Source organism: Euphorbia lathyris, chromosome 8 (genome assembly GCF_963576675.1).
Source record: "Euphorbia lathyris chromosome 8, ddEupLath1.1, whole genome shotgun sequence".
NCBI lineage: Eukaryota > Viridiplantae > Streptophyta > Magnoliopsida > Malpighiales > Euphorbiaceae > Euphorbia > Euphorbia lathyris.
The window spans coordinates 7,699,320-7,717,364 of record NC_088917.1 but is presented as its reverse complement, the minus strand read 5'-3'; the positions used below and the strand labels follow the sequence as shown (position 1 = coordinate 7,717,364).

General features: G+C 31.6%; 1 long non-coding RNA gene across 2 annotated transcripts; it reads right to left on the bottom strand.

The window, feature by feature from the left end:
- Positions 1 to 4,221: 4,221 nt before the first annotated feature.
- LOC136202237 (uncharacterized) lies at positions 4,222 to 10,448 on the bottom strand. Of its 2 annotated transcripts, XR_010674368.1 has the most exons (5): positions 10,059 to 10,448; positions 9,188 to 9,425; positions 6,697 to 9,010; positions 5,455 to 5,696; positions 4,222 to 4,570 (listed from the first exon to the last, which is right to left on the bottom strand). It is a non-coding gene; the product is annotated as an uncharacterized lncRNA (long non-coding RNA). The 2 variants fall into 2 exon arrangements; XR_010674367.1 differs by having other exon boundaries at positions 6,697 to 9,425.
- Positions 10,449 to 18,045: the final 7,597 nt, after the last annotated feature.

Here is an 18,045-nt window from a genome sequence, read left to right as displayed (position 1 = left end):
TTTACTATAAATTGTTCAAATATTTAATATATATTATTTTAAAAAATATATAAAAAATAGAAAAAATGGGAAACACGAAAGATGAAAAAAACACGAAAAAAACATTAAAAACGAAAAACAACAAGAATATGAAAAAAGAAAAATTGTAAAAACACGAAAAAAGAGAGGTAAATAAACAAAATGTAAAAGCGCAAAAAAAACATTAAAAACACAAAAACAAAGAAAAAAATGAGATAAAAGTGGAAAAGGGTGAAAACGCGAAAAATATAAACGTGTTAACAAAAAAAAACACACGCAAAATATGAAAAAACACAAAAAATGTGCAAACCGTAAAACACACAAAAACATGAAAAAAGTGGAAAACACAAAAATGTGAAAAAAAAGATGAAAAACGTGAAAAAATCAAAAAACACGAAAACATGAAAAAGTGTTAAAAACACGAAAAATGCGTTTGTAACGTGTTTTTTTATGTTTTTTCGTGTTTCCCAAGTTTTCTTGTTTTTTCTGTTTGTTCACGTTTTCGTATTTTTCACGTTTTGTCATGTTATTGTGTTTTATTTTGCATTTTTTCGATTTTTCATGTTTTGGTTTTTCGGTTTTTCCCCTTTTTTTTCGCGTTTTTGTATTTTTCGTATTTTGTTACTTTTTCGTGTTATTCACGTTTTTTCATGTTTTCGTATTTTTTCATATTTTTTTGTTTTTAACGTTTTCGTGTTTTGTTTGCGTTTTTCGCATTTTCATGTTTTTCACATATTGTCACGTTTTTTTGTTTTAGCATTTTTCGTATTTTTTCGCATTTTCGTGTTTTTATTTTTCACATTTTTTAATATTTTTTGTTTTGTCACTTTTTCGCGCTATTCCTATTTTGTGTTTTTCGTGTGTTTGCTTTTTTTTGCGTCTTCATGTTTTTCGCATTTGTTCACGTTTTCATGTTTTTCGCGTATTTTATTTTTTGCATATTCTCGTGTTTGTAACATTTTCACATTTTTCGTGTTTCATATTTTTCGTATTTTTATATTTTTTAACGTTTTCGTCATTTTTCTGTTTTTCACGTTTTATATGATATAAATTATGGATTGACCAAAATTTATAAGATTTGGGAAAGTGATTAGAGAGAAGATTGAGGATTTAATGGAGGATAATTTTATAAATTACAAAAATATAATATTAGGAATATACTATTCCTAACCTAAATTGAAGAATAGCTATTCCATGAAATCAAGGAATAGGAATTCCATGGAATAGCTATTCCATAAAAAAAAAAATCAACCAAATGTGAGAATAGTTATTCTTTAGGAATAGGCTATTATATTCTCCTCTATTCCGCGAATAAAGGAGGAATATAATAACTATTCTTAAAGAATAGCTATTCCGACTTTTGGTTTAATTTTTTTTTTATATAGAATAGCTATACCATGGAATAATTATTCCTTAATTTCATGGAACAACTATTCTTGAGTTTTACAAGGAATAGTTATTCCTAATATTGTATTTTTGTAAATTACAAAATTATCCTCCATTAAATTCTCAATCTTCTCTCTAGTCAATTTTTCAAATCGTATAAATTTTTGCGAATCTACAATTTATATCAAAACACGAGAATATGAAAAAAACCGCAAAAAAAATGAAAACAAACGCGAGAAACACGAAAACGAAAAAAACACAAAACATAAACAACGCGAAAAAGTGAAAAAAATATACAAAAACGTGAAAAAATACGAAAAACACAAAAACGTGAAAAAATACGAAAAAAACGAAACGTGAAAAATGTTAAAACACAAAACATGATAAACATGAAAATGCGAAAAACGCAAACAAAATACGAAAACATAAAAAACACAAAAAACATGAAAAAATACGAAAACATGATAGGACGTGATTAACACAAAAAAGTAACAAAATGTGAAAAATATAAAAACGCGCAAAAAATGAAAACGTGGAAAAGAGAAAAATCGAAAAACCGAAAAATTAAGAGTTTGTTGAAAATGCTCTTAAATTAGATATTTTAAATTATTAAAAACTTGGTAAACAAGACATGGATGAATATGAAATACATTTATTTAAAAAGAAGTCATTCAGACCTCGGAGAAGAAGGCATAGAAAATTCAAAGCTAAAGCTTATATATACATATAAATTGTTGTTCAAAATAAGCAACAACTCCACCATTAGTTAGCGGTACCTTCTATGGTTTACTTGGTGTGTTTTCACAATTGGATGATGGAGTATAAAATTAATCCAATGATAAAAACACAAAAAATAAGACTTACGTTGTCAGAAACAAAGTAAGAATAGCATTTATCTTAGTTTAGCATATATAAATGCATCATTATGCATTTGCCATTTCCAATTGATGTTTTCTTTTCTTAAAATATCTTTAGCTTTTGAAATTGTTTAAATTTACTTATTAAGTTTTTTTTTTCTTTTTTGACTTAGTGAATATTTCTTTTTAAATAGTTTCAACTAATTGGTTAAAAGTTATTTAAATGCTCTCTTATATATACTTTAAATGTTTATTTGGTTCTCTTTTTTTTAATACAAATTAAATAAATTTTTATCAACTCTATCGTATATTTTATCTAACATTAAGAGAGGACGGTGATGATACATAACTTTTAGTTCGCTCGTCGTGCATAATGGCAAAATTGCCTTGGTGATTCACATGTTCTGAGTCCTCTCTCTTCGTTACTACTAGCTAAGTTATTATTTAGTGTTTGATATTGCTATAGATATTAATCGATTTTCATTTTAACCTTTTATGGTACACACATTATTTATTTGTATTAAAATGATTTTTCTATTTTATAATAGCTATATTTCCAATCTTTTATATTACAAATGTTATTTGTATCAAGAATATCTTTTTGTCAGTCCTATCATGCATTTTATATAACAAGAAGAGAAGATGATGATGATATGCATAATTCTTAATTCGGTCGTCGTGCATAATGGAAAAATTACCTTGTTGATTCAAATATTCTGAGTCATTTCTTTTTGCGTTACTATTTGCTAATCAGATTTGTGAAATCCATTTTCATAGATATGTTCTTTTTCTCTTTATAATCCCTGATTTTTTTTCTTCTTAATTTTAATTTAGATAACCATGTCCAAAGAAGTTTAATTCATCTATTACTATTTGTTGTTATTACTAGATATTAGTAGATTTTTGTTCTAATCTTTTATGGTACATACAAGTTATTTATATTTAAAATGACTTTTTATTAATTCCAAGGGGCCGGAGGCTCCCCTTGAATCATCCATATCAAGGATGATTATAGTCTTCTGAAAGATTGAGGTTAAAAGTGTCAAGATTGTGTAATTTTTTATACATGTATATGCAAGTGTAAAATTCACTTCACAGCATAACAATCCTATATTCATCGCTCATTAGTTCCAGCACCAAGTTTGGCATGCGTCTAAGGTTAAAGAGGACACTGATGATAGATAACTTTTAGTTCGTTGGTTGTACATAATAACAAAAATTTGTTTGTCATCTGCATGTTTTGAGTCCTCTCTCTCCCTCTCTTCGTTACTATTCGATAATCACCATTAATTTATAAAATAAATCCATTTGTAATAGTATGTTTTTCCTTGTGATGTTTTACTATATTTCACAATTTCCATTTCTAATATGCAATACAGTAAAACCTCTATATATGAATATACTTCGGATCAGGTTATTTGTATAACGTTATTACTAAATAGAGTTTGGTCATAAATGTTATTACCAAGTTGGGACCGAGTTTTTATATAACAAAATAGAGGTTATTCCTATCTAGAGGCTGTACTGTACTAATTTATCTCACATACAAAAAAAAAATACTTTATACAATTAACAGATTATCAAATCAATACACCACATCAGCAATAAAAAAATGACACCTTAATGTGCCAACGTATTATGTTAGCAAAACTAACACTATTAATCATATTCCTTAAAACACCACACTATTCTATTTGCAAATACACGAGACCATATATAATTGCATATACAAAACTTGGACAACAAGAAGAGCTTACCCAATACAAGGTAACAAGCAAACATCTATGATTATAAACAACATAAATGACACGTATCAAGCAGATTATTTCTATAAATCATGCTGTCGAATCATAAATTGATAGCTCTAAATACGAAAAGTATATTAAAGAAGCTTAAACAACATTTACAACATATTCTGAATAAGACATAATCTAGATTTGGATAATACATAATATAATATTATAGGTTCTATTCCAAAAGCATAAATATGCAAAATAACATTTGTTTTCTCAATCTTTCTATCCTTTCATAGAAGATTCCATTGTTCTGTTTCTATAGCTCGTTCTTTACGTCGGTTACTTCTGAGTGGACCTCGTTTTTTATGTCGCTTACTATCCGCTTAACTTCTATTGCTTAATTCAGTTACCTAGCATGCTTTGCACCTGCCTCCACCAAAATCTTCCTTGATTTCAAATACTACGCTGACTCTCGTTATTGGAGTTTATCTGCCAGATCCGTATTGCAGTTTAGCGTTGATTATTGATGGTGTTGACATCTATCAATGTATAGCTCAGCAAAACGTTCAATATCTGTACAACATAGAATAAATAGCATATAAGTACACGACATGTCTAAACAAATGCATCAACATAAGTTAATTATCCCCAAATCAACCAGAGTTGTTTATTCTTACATCTTATAATAGAAAATTAAGTTCATCTATTATGAATTGATGGCTAACTCATGTGAGGTGTTCTCATTTTTTAATCCAAAATCAATAATCGATATATGCACAGTTGTATATTGTCCTTCTTGTCACGCTCATTAAAAATTGAGGAATCAGCTCACAACATAATATTTCCCCAACAGAAACACTACAAAGAAGCAATGATCATTTGGAATTGGAAATTGAACAACATATTCATTTTCTAAAAACCATTTCTTGCTTCACTCATATACGCATCAATACTACAATTCGTCTTTCCAAATTAACTAAAATACCAAATTAAGTCTGATCTACATGATTAGGAACCAATTTTAGTCTCATGACATCAAAATACCAAGAGATTATCAATGTCTAACTTTAAAACACGAAAACTATTCTATCCTATCGACCTCTCCTAAGATATCTCGACAAGACTCTTCAATCATAACTGATAAACATCATCATTCTTCTATCCGGACTGTTTACTTTCTTTACCTTGTATTTATGCGACAAAAAGGCAACAGTTCATAACTTGAAGGAGTTGTCAAACTTTGATGCAATGGCAGTACATCAACATTATCATCTAGATAGTACCTAGCGTTGCTTGGTTTTTGTGCAACAGTACAAAAGTTCCCACTTTCATCTTCATTCAAAAGCATACTTAAAAAAACATGTGATTCCCTCTTTTCCATGAATCATATAACGTGTCAAAGATCAGAAGCAACCTTCCACATATCTAAAAACAAGAAGAAAAAACAGAGAACTTACTTGTTATCTTCAGTACAGGCTTCTCACCATCTCGAATCAGTTCGAAAACGCAAGAGTCCCCCGCCTTAAACGAATTAGCCCAACAGAAAGCAGTCCAGTTGTGCTTAATATAACGTTAACCGTCGCGTTGCTTGAATCCTAGGTGCCTCATCCACACCTTTCCTTGTTCATTCAAAATCACAACATTGCAACATCTGTTCTCCAAGCCATTCGCCCGAGCAAATTCCTTCGGAGTGGTCTGCCTAAATTCACATATGATCGTTATCTAACCCGAAATTTCATACGTAAATAGAGAAAAAGAATACTCCGAACTAACTAGTATAGGACAATTAGCAGCATACTTATACAGATTATAGAAAAAAAAAAGTAAAATATAAGTGTGTAGAATACTTAAAGCCCAAAAAGAAGAAACATTTTAAATTTTAAAATATACACTTTTAATAGCATGAAAATAGTTACGCACTACCGCATTGTCATCATTATATTGAATTATCAAATAGCTAATAGTGCATAAAGGGAAATTTTTAAAAGATTTTACACAGCTATAATCAAAATTCTCAATCATAATCTATAACTAGTCCTACATTTTTAGCAACTATAATCTTCTAGTTCACAAATGCTCGTCTATTAACATCCAATTTATCAATGTTAGGGGTAAAATTGCTTTTGGCTTCCAACGTTAGGGGTAAAATTGCACCATTTTAGATGTTAGGGGTAAAATTACTCCTGACCCAAAACGTTAGGGGATATTTTTGCACCTTAACCCAAGTTAGTATTGCGGTTTTTATATTTAGTTGTTACACAATAAAGCAAGTTTAGGGATCTAATAAATTTTTATGGATAAGTTTAGAGAGCTGGTAAAATTCAGGAAGCCAATCTACTATTATAGACAAGTTCAGGAACCGGTGACGTATTAGGTTAAACTTTTATTTTCAAGGATATTGTGTCTAATCTATACCTTTTAATTTGATATTTTCTTTTGAACTAATTCATGACAAATTGTAGATTAATTTGATATTTTCTTAAAATCAATTCTTACCATTGACAATAATTACTATAAACCTTTCAGCTCAATTCAGAATCAAAAATACAAAGCCCCAAAGAAACAGTTAAAGGGATTCCTCCCGTCATTCTAATACAGGCAGGTTGGTTCTATCACTGTGGAAAGCGAAGAAGTAAAATAAACAAACAGTGAAGTAAACGAAAGAGGTAAAATAAACATAATTAGGAAATGAAAATTACCAGCAAAGAACACAGGAAAAATCCAGGGAAGATTGTGCACGCTCCTTATGGTGTCATGCACGGGAAAAGTTCTCGTGTATATTTTGATGAGAAGGACGACAACAACTTGTTTTCTGGGCTAGCTAAGTATGTTCATTTTATCTTTCTCGTTATAAAAAAATGTAATGCAATGGTTTTGCCTATGCTGATGAATGGAATGCAAGAGGCAAAGCCACTATCATGGCTACCAAACAATGGAAATCAACATATGGTATTATCAAATGGGACACATTTTTTGCCTCAAAGGTGCTTTGTAATGAACATAAATAATCATCTTGGTAGTAAGTAATTGTGTAACCATACATGACTGTTAGTGTTAATGCAAATGTTTGAACATTTCATCTTTTCTTAATCTTGGTTACATTAAATGGTCAATGATTTTCTTTTCTTTTGTTCTTCATATAGAGATATAGAATGCTCAATGGATCCATCCCTTCCAGGGTTTTTTGGTTACTATGATACTGGCAAATAAACTGAAATTGAGAATGCGGCAGGGTTTTCCAAAGTTTTAGTCCTGGCTCCGCCCTGGTTTCGGCATCTGGACCTTGCAGCAGCGCCATGTTTAATGAGACTTCATTCCACCAGGTAAAAAATATCGAACATTAGATGGATCAATGGATTGGATTAGATATAGCTTTGGAAATGTTATGGATAGAGATTAGTTGCATGCTTCACCTACCTAGCCACGCTCACTTGCGCCACGGGAGCATATACCTTGAATTTCCGTGGCTAAATAGTATAGCCACGAAAATATTACACTTGTGCCACGACTTTAACTATGGCGCAAGTGATGATTCGTTGTAGCGTCTAGATTTGGATAATACATAATATAATATTATAGTTTCTATTCTAGAGGCATAAATATGCAAAATAACATTTGTTTTCTCAATCTTTCTATCCTTTCATAGAAGATTCCATTGTTCTATTATTTCATTATTCTTAGGCTTATCTATAGCTCGTTCTTTACGTCGGTTATTTCTGAGTGGACCTCGTTTTTTATGTCGCTTACTGTCCGCTTAACTTCTATTGCTTAATTCAGTTACCTAGCATGCTTTGCACCCGCCTCCACCAAAAACTTCCTTGATTTCGAATACTACGCTGACTCTCGTTATTGGAGTTTATCTGTCGGATCCATATTGCAGTTTAACGTTGATTATTGATGGCGTTGACATCTATCAATGTATAGCTCAGCAAAACATTCACTATCTGTACAACATAGAATAAATAGCATAAAAGTACACGACATGTCTAAACAAGTGCACCAGCATAAGTTAATTATCCCCAAATCAACCACAGTTGTTTATTCTTACATCTTATTATAGAAAATTAAGTTCATCTATTATGAATTGATGGCTAACCCATGTGAGATGTTCTCATTTTTTAATCCAAAATCAATAATCGATATATGCACAGCTGTATATTGTCCTTCTTGTCACGCTCATTAAAAATTGAGGAATCAGCTCAGCACATAATATTTCCCCAACAGAAACACTACAAAGAAGCAATGATCATTTGGAATTGGAAATTGAACAACATATTCATTTTCTAAAAATCATATACGCATCAATACTACAACATAAATGCCTTTGATCATCTTTCCAAATTAACTAAAATACCAAATTAAGTCTGATCTACCAAATTAGGAACCAATTTTAGTCCCATGACATCAAAATAGCAAAAGATTACCTATGTCTAACTTTAAAACACGAAAACTATTCTACCCTATCAACCTCTCCTAAGAAATCTCAACAAGACTCTCCAATTATAATTGATAAACACCATCCTTCTTCTACCCTGACTGTTTACTTTCTTTACCTCGTATTTATGCAACAAAAAGGAAACCGTTCATAACTTGAAGGAGTTGCCAAACTTTGATGCAATGACACTACATCAACATTATCATCTAGACAGTCCCTAGCTTTGTTTGGTTTTTGTGCAACAGTGCATGAAAAGATATGAGGAGCTGAAGAACATAACAAACATGAAGCTGTTTTCGATATGCTTTCGAATATGTTTTCATCGGATCAGGCATCCCCAATGCACATGATAAAATCTGGGTTTTCATCACTGATCATTGCAGAATGTATTAGTGACTATGGACCGATAGTGATAGAACTATGAACCGATAGTGAAAGCAAAAAGAACACCCGTAGACAACTGATAGGTAACTTGTGGCTTTACTTCAACAATATGCTGACCACATGTGAAAACAACAGGGAAGGTGCAACGGGGTCTGAAAACGCAGGATTCCCTCCCTTTCATAAATCATATAAGGCTGCAAAGAAAAGTTCTTGTCTTTCATGTCAAACAAAAGTTCCCACTTTTATCTTCATTCAAAAGCATACTTAAAAAAACACGGGATTCCTTCTTTTCCATGAATCATATAACGTGTCAAAGATCAGAAGCAACCTTCCACATATCTAAAAATAAGAAGAAAAACTAGTGAACTCACTTGTTATCTTTAGTACAGGCTTCTCACCATCTTGAATGAGTTCTAAAACGCAAGAGTCCCCCGCCTTGAGCGAATTAGCCCAAAGGAAAGCAGTCCACCTGTGCTTAATATAAGGTTGACCGTCGCGTTGCTTGAATCTTAGGTGCCCCATCCACACCTTTCCTTGTTCATTCAAAAGCACAACCTTGCAACATCTGTTCTCCAAGCCATTCGCCCCGGCAAATTCCATCGGAATGGTCTGCGTAAATGCAAATATGATCGTTATCTAAACCAAAATTTCATACGTAAATAGAGAAAAAGAGTACTCCGAACTAACTAGTATAGGAAAATTAGCAGCATACTTATACAGATTATAAAAAAGTAAAATATAACTGTGTAGAATACTTAAAGCGCAAAAAGAAGAAACATTTTAAATTTCAAAATATATACTTTTAATAGCATGAAAATAGTTACGCACTACCGCATTGTCATCATTATATTGAATTATGAAATAGCTAATAGTGCATAAAGGGAAATTTTTAAAAGATTTTACTATAATCAAAATTCTCATTCATAATCTATAGATAGTACTACATTTTTAGCAACTAAAATTGATTTTTCAATAAACACATGTATAAGTTTATTGCTCTTGGATTCCAAAGTTAGGCGTAAAATTGCACCATTTTATATTTAGTTGTTACGAAATAAGCAAGTTTAAGGAGCTAATAAACTTTTATGGATAAGTTTAGAGAGCTGATCGCCAAAGAAACAGTCCCGTCATTCTAATACAGGCAGGTTGGTTCTATTACTGTGGAAAGCGAAGAAGTAAAATAAACAAACAGTGAAGTAAACGAAAGAGGTAAAATAAACATAATTAGGAAATGAAAATTACCAGCAAACAACAGAGGCTGCAAATACCCAATCGTGAAGATAATTTTGATCCCATAAATCCGGTCGACGCTTCTGCACTTTCCGGCTCAGAGGATATTGTGCTAAAACTTAGAGGCCGACATGGCAAATGCTACACATAATCTGATGAGTTTCTTTGTTGCAATTGCAATATCGTTCTTCCAAATTCGTGCTCCAGACATCAGATGGTGAAGATAATTTTTTTGTATAGGTTCATGACTATCAGTTGATACACAGTTGATTTAATTGTAACCCTAATCGCAATCGGATCCCATAAACAGCAAAGCAAGTTTCTATCGGAGATATCAATGTCTTTACCAGTAAACAAGGGGGAGAAGGAGAGGGTGGTCATTGCATGCCGCAGAAAGCACCCCACTTTCGATAGAAACCCTAATTTTTTATGTTATGTAGACCAAATTGATCTTATATAATGTAGGTCTACCAAACTCCTTTTCAAACAATTTTGTTCATTTATAGACCAAATTGCCCTTATGTTATGTAGACCAAATTGCCTTTGGATGTAGGTTTATTTTTTGGTGCATTTCGGTTCAGTTTGGTTTGATAATAAAAGGAAAAATTACAAAACTGGGTCAAATGGGAAGCTCATTTACATATTTAACCCATTACTAATCTTACTACATATCTACACTGATTTTGTGTGACTTTCCCATAATACCCCTAACCTTCCCGCTTCCACCACTCCTTGGTTATGCGAATCGTCGCTCCCCCTATCTCCTTGGTTATGCGAAAAGTTGCTCATGCATTAATGATTTCAAGACTTTTGATCTTCCTTTCTTCCTTTAAATTGCACGAAATCTGCACCATTTAGTCAAAATCACAATGAATTTCTCTTTTTCATCTCTTCATCTCTTGATTCTGCAACTTCCCAACCCCAGAAAACGAAGCCATGGTTTTTCATCTTCATGTTCGTTGCTTGGTTTCCTTCTTCTTGTTACCATCAAAGAAATGGTTTTTCTACATTAATTCCTTCGTTCTTCCCATGTTATCATATTGTTATTGTTGTTTTTCGGAGTGAAAGGGACAAAAAATATAAGTATCTGTTTTTTTTTTTTGGGTTTTTTGCATGAATTCACTTCGCAATCGACGGTTTCACGAAGCTTTGCGAAGAGAACGAGCCTGGAAACTGACGATCTACTTCGTTAATCGTTGATTTTCGCGAAGCTATGCGAAGAAAAAGCGTCTGAAACGTATGGATCTACCTCGCGAAGTCTGCGAATAGATCCTCACGTTTCAGACCTCGCAGACTTCGGGAAAGCAATGATATGCGACGTAGATAGTCACGTTTCTGACCTCGCAGACTTCGCGAAAGCATCGATATGCGAAGTAAAACTCTGCACATTTACATTCGCATGCTTCGCTAATCTTCATTTCACGAAGCCAAAATCGTCTTTTTCCCTGCCTAACACGATTAATTTTTTCTGTAGATGGTTTAATACGTAATATCCCTTTCTGGAAGGCGGCGTACTGGGCTGCAGGGGAGATGATTTTCCTTCCTGTATAGGGATGAACTTCGCCAACACTGACACATTCGCTCATAAAGTGGTTGGTTAGGAGAGGTTTTGTCAATCTTGGGGTGCACCATGGGACACGTCCATCCCATGGTGCCAATCTTCAAAGTGGACCTAACTTAATCCGGTACATATCTTGAATCGGATGAGTAATCTTGGTGTGCATCGTGAGACACGTCCAGACCTTTTGGGATGGATGTGTCTCACGGTGCCCACCAAGATTACTCATCTGTTTCAAGATTGGTATCGGATTAGTTAGGTTCACTTTGAAATGATTCGTTAGGAGACTTCATTGTGTCAATTTTATTGTAAATTTTGATAATGTTATGATTTGAATGTTGTTATTGTAGAAATCTTGTTGTAAATTTTGATAATATTATGATTTGAATGTTGTTATTGTGGCAATATTCTGGTAAATTTTGATAATGTTAGACTCTGTTGTTGTTTGCCATTTTTTGTTATATACCACTTCACGAATTAGCTTCAAGTCCTATCCAGCATTCGCATATGCGAACTAAATTCATCAAGCAAAATAAACTTCAGCTTCGCAGGCGTCGTATATGCGAACTAAATTCATTAAGTAAATCCAAACATCAGCTTCGCAGGCTTCGCATATGGTCGAATATGCAAAGTCAGACGGGATAGAGCGAGCCACGTGTAAATATTAAGGGTATTATAGGAAAGTCACACAAAATCAGTCTAAATATGTAGTAAGATTAGTAAATGGATTAAATATATAAATGGGCCTCCCATTTGATCCAGTTTTATAATTTTCCCATAATAACATGATAAAAAACCAAACTGCACCGAAATACACATATTCTGTATTATTTTATATATATATACATATATTTGAATTTACAAGTTTAATTTTTTTTTGTTGAGATAATAAGCTAATATTTTAAAATATTTTAAATTTTTTATTATTGAGATAAATTTAATGATGAAATATAGTGATTTTTATTTATTGTTTTTATTTTTTAATGAAATTCAGTTTGTTCGGTTTAAAATCGAACCGAATCCAAATTTAATGATGAAATATAGTGATTTTTTCTTTATTGTTTTTATTTTTTAATTAAATTTGGTTTGTTCGGTTTAAAACCGAACTGAATATTTCGGTTCGATTATGTTTCGCTTTTATATGTTATTCGGCACGGTGTAGGTGTGAATTATTTTGATAATTTTGTTTTTTTGATTCAATTTCGAATTGATGCACACCCCTATGTAAAGTCACTCTTTTTTATTAGTATCCTTGTGTTTCTAATTTTCAAAATAAAAAGTGTTTTTGGTAAAATCTCGAAATAGCGGCTTTTAGCAAAAAAAAATAAAAATTAACATCTATTACATATTTGCAAGAGCTAACAGTAAACACGAACAAATAAAACAAACATGCTCTTAATATAGTTGCTGATATTTCAATTAAGGGATAAGGACTAAATTTGACCTAACGTTTTCATGTAAAATACAGATTTAGCTTTATCGCGTTCAAATTTAACCCTAACGTTTTTAAGATCAATTTTAATTATAGGTTACTGAAAATTTGAAAAAACTAGTATGACTGTTATTTAAGTGGCAGTCGAGACATTACAAATAAGTTTATCAATAAACTGAAGTAGTACAATTTTAGTTGGTTATTGTAAATCTATTAGTAATACAATAAACATTTTAGATACATTGATAAAAAGATTTGTAACTTGTATGTGGCAGACTTAGTTGTTAGCATTTTAAAAAGAAAATTGTATATGTGTCAATGATACATTAAATATCTTAGACTTAATTGATGTTTGAAATGTAGATATTACAATTAAAAAAACAGTTAAACCAATATTTTTAAATTTTCAATAGCGTAATGCTAAAATTAATCTTAATTGTTGCGGTTAAATTTGAACTATTTTGTATGTTAGGATTGAATCTATACTGCACTTATAAAAAGAAAAGTATGTCTTCTTCTTTTTGCGCATTTTGTTTCTATTTATTATTCCGTTATATTTTCTTTTAATGAAATGATACAGACTTTTAATGAAATGCCTCTATGCTCATATTAAAATCTAACTCAATGAACAATAGTCCGTTAACTAAATTTTATATCTTGTCCAAAAAGGTTGATTAGCTCTCTGAACTTTGAAAGTGTCTCGATAGCACCCTTAACTTGCGTAAAATGTAATCAATTAATCACTCGGTTACTAAAAAAAAAAGTAAGTTATATGTGGAAGGTGCATTGCACGCACCTTAGAAAAGTAAAACAACTAAGGTTGTCGTATCTGGTTCAAATATTAGAGAAGATAAATTTTACAGTTGAACAAATAAAAATTTCCTTTTTAATACGTTTTAACTTATTCTCTGCATTATGTAATAATATTTTAAAGTGCGTTCAATACATTTTTCGCATACATCTTCGTTTTTTGCAACCTAGTAATTAATTGATTAAATTGTTGTTCAAAACCTCTTAACTTGTTAAATTGCTATTAGATCTTTTAAATTTCTTAAATAGTGCCAAAATCTCTTATTGTTATGATACGTGGATTTTAAGCATCAATAGGTCACTTTCGTCAAATTCGGAAGATAAATAACGTCTTCTTAAAGTCTAGGAAGACAAGTACAAGAAGCTAGAGATGCATAAAACTTATTAAGCACACTTTTTCTCTATTTTACATAAGCTATATTTCCAATCTTTTATTATAGACACATTATTTGTATAAAAAATAAATTTTTATCAACTCTATCGTATATTTTATCTAACATTAAGAGAGGACGATGATGATACATAACTAGTTCACATGTTCTTAGTCCTCTCTCTTCGTTACTACTTGCTAAGTGATTATTTGTGTTTGATATTGCCCATAGATATGACGGCCCTGACGAGACCACATATGATTGCATATATAAACTAACAAGTACAGCACATAATAAAAACTAACATGATGAGTACTTTTGGTTGAAATTTCAACGTTTATACACAAATTCTGGAGTGAAATTTCAACTATGGGAAGGTTGAAATTCCTCCCACTATGAGATTACATTATTATTTTCTAATTTCAGAAATTGTGAGCCTGTGTAATGGTATGCATCAGTTGTGGTAAAAATGAAAAGATTTTAAGATTGATTTACATTAAGTTATTTTGTGCGATTGATAATCTACAAACAATCAAAACATAAAATTCAACAAAATAATACTTTAGCAGATTTTGCATCAGAAATGAACTTTGGATGCTCAATCAAATTACTGAAAAGTTAAGTTCCATGACCTGAAAAGGCATAAAAGAATACCAACAGTATGATCATCTGATCAATACAACACGAAAAATAAAAAAAGAAACAGCATAATGCTCTATTTTTCACTATCATCAATCTTTCCAAATCAATATCAGAATACGAAGAAATTTGAATAACATAGACTAGGCAAGGCTACGCTCTGTTTTATCTACAACTGTTTTCTGACCACATAAATAGTAGTCATATTTTGCAGCTTCATTCCTATGTTACTTATGCAATGTCGGCAAGAAAGCAATTCAAGCAAAGAGATCTGTTAACGAATTGGTGGTATTTTCAACAACCTCCTTGTGAAGCTTCCTTACTTCTGAGTGGACCTCGTGCTTTATGTTGCTTACTGTCCGCTTACCTTCCATTGCTTCATTCAGTTACCTATCATGTTTTGCACTTGCCTCCGGAAGAGCTTCCTTGATTTCAAAAGCTATGTTGACCCTCCGTATTGGAGTTTATCTGCCAGATCCATTGCAGTTTTCTCCACAGTGGTATTCAGCAACACGAATTGCTCTCTCTCTGCATTGAGGAGACAGGTGTATGTATAGTATTGAGGATCAGAACCAAACAATTACATGAACCCACTGCTTCTTGTATCACTCCGGCCTTTAGACATTAATTATCATGACATGGTTTCTGCAAACTCCCAAAAAAATTGCATGGATATACCTTATCTCACAAACTGTATGGTATTGAGGATCAGAACCAAACATTGCCATGAAGCCACCATCTTCTATTTCTTGTTTCACTTGGGCCTTTAGAGATTGATTATCATGGTATGGTTTCTGCAAACCCCTAGAAGAATAACATAGATACCTTATCTCACAAACTGACGAGTCATATACATGGACATGAAAGTTTGACTCCCCTCCATATTTGAAAACAAGAAAATGTCCAAACAAATAGAGTAGTAGTCTACATATTCATGCCAACTATTATGAAACCATAACTTACTGTCAATTCTTTCAAGTGTAGTAACATAAGCTAGTACTTTCCCATATTTCTTGGGATTCTCTGTATTCGAGTTCCACTACCCATACAACCATTAGGTCAAGTAAGTGTAGCAACAGAAGAGAGTTCTTTCCCATATTTCTCCACAAACTTAATTGGGATTCTGTGGATGGACACGTATTCTTTCCCCCTATCCTGAGGAAGGGTGTTAGACGCCATGATCGGGAAACAAATTAAAGATCTTGATGTAGAGAATTTGTTACAAAATTTTCCCAAGCCCCTCAGAAGTGACATAAAGCGCTATTTGTGGAGGGTAAGTTTCCTTCCCGTACGGACATTGGGTCTGATAAGTGTAGCAATAGAAGAGAGTTGTTTCCTTTATTTCTCAGCCAACAAAATTGGGATTCTCTGTAGGCAAAAAATCAAGTCAACTCATATTATATAGACCAACAATTTCCATAAAGAATTGAGAGTTCTACACATCATTTATAAACCTTTCCTGCCAAACAAGATAAAATTATTAAACTTTATAAACCCAAGTTCTTCTCGCAAGCAAAGGATAGGTTAAATTTTTATTTTCTCATTAAAACCCAAGTTCTTCTAGCATCAACGACTATGAACTTGCTCTTTGTTGTTGTTTTCATTTGTTTAAATTGATTTATTAAATCTATCAAATTTTCTTACTTCGGGGTGTTTACTTACTCCTTTTTATGCTCAAGTTGAGAAGATAAATACAAGATGCTAGAGATGCATAATGTTTTTTTTTACTTCACGAGTATCTTTTTTAATTAGTTTCTACTAATCGGTTTAAAGTTTTTTTTTTTTTTACTGAAATCGGTTTAAAGTTATTTAAATGTTCATTTGATTCCTCCTTTTTATAATTTATTTTTGTTGTTTTACTCAAGAAAATCATTAATATATGTGAGCTAACTATAACAATTGAATCACAACATACTTTAAAACTTAAATTTTTAGACATGATAATTTATTCATTTTATAATTTATCTGATTTTCGGTTTGAGGTTTATCAAGCACTTTTTAAGTGGATTTTCTCCCAATTAAAATGGCACTATCAACTTTTAAACCCTAAATATTGCATGTTTTGATGCTTCTTGATCACTTAACTTTGTTACTATGTGATATTAAACTCCTATTTTTGTTTTTATATTTGTATTAAGTCCACGTAACTTATTTTTATTATATTAAACTCATGAATTTTATAATTAAAACTCATTAAGCACACTTTTTTCTATTCAATATAAGCTATATTTCCTATCTTTTATTATACACACATTATTTGTATTAAATTATTTTTTTATCTCTATCCTACATTTTATCTAACATTAAGAGAGGACAATGATGATATATAATTTTTAGTTCGCTTGTCGTGCATAATTTTTAGTTCGCTCATTGTACAACTTAACACTTTAATGTATTCTTGGAGCTAAAATCAACACCTTAATGTGCCAAGAAGAAAAGACGATGATGATGCATAATCTTTTTGTATTAAAAACAATTTTTTGCCAGCTCTATCATGCATTTTATCTAACAAGAAGAAAAGACGATGATGATGCATAATATTTAGTTCGGTCGTCGTGCATAATGGCAAAATTACCTTGTTGATTCAAATATTCTGAGTCATTTCTCTTCGCGTTACTATTTGCTAATCATTATTGATTTGTGAAATCCATTTTCATAGATATGTTATTTTTCTCTTTATAATCCCTGATTTTTTTCTTCTTAATTTTAATTTAGATAACTATGTCCAAAGAAGTTTAATTAATCTGTTACTGTTTGTTGTTATTAATAGATATTAGTTTATTTTTGTTCTAATCTTTTATGGTACATACAAGTTACTTATATTTAAAATGTCTTTTTATCAATTCCAAGGGGGCTGGAGGCTCTCCTGGAATTATCCCTATCAAAGATGGTTATAGTCTTCTGAAAGATTGAGGTTAAGAGTGTCAAGATTGTGTAATTTTTTGTACATATATACGCAAGTGTAAAATTCACTTCATAGCATAACAATCCTATATTCATCGCTCATTAGTTCCAGCACCATGTTTGGCATGCGTCTAAGACTAAGAGAGGACACTGGTGATACATAACTTTTAGATCGTTGGTTGTACATAATAACAAAAATTTGTTTGTCATCGGCATGTTTTGAGTCCTCTCTTCGTTACTATTCGATAATCACCATAATTTATAAAAAAATCCATTTGTATTGGT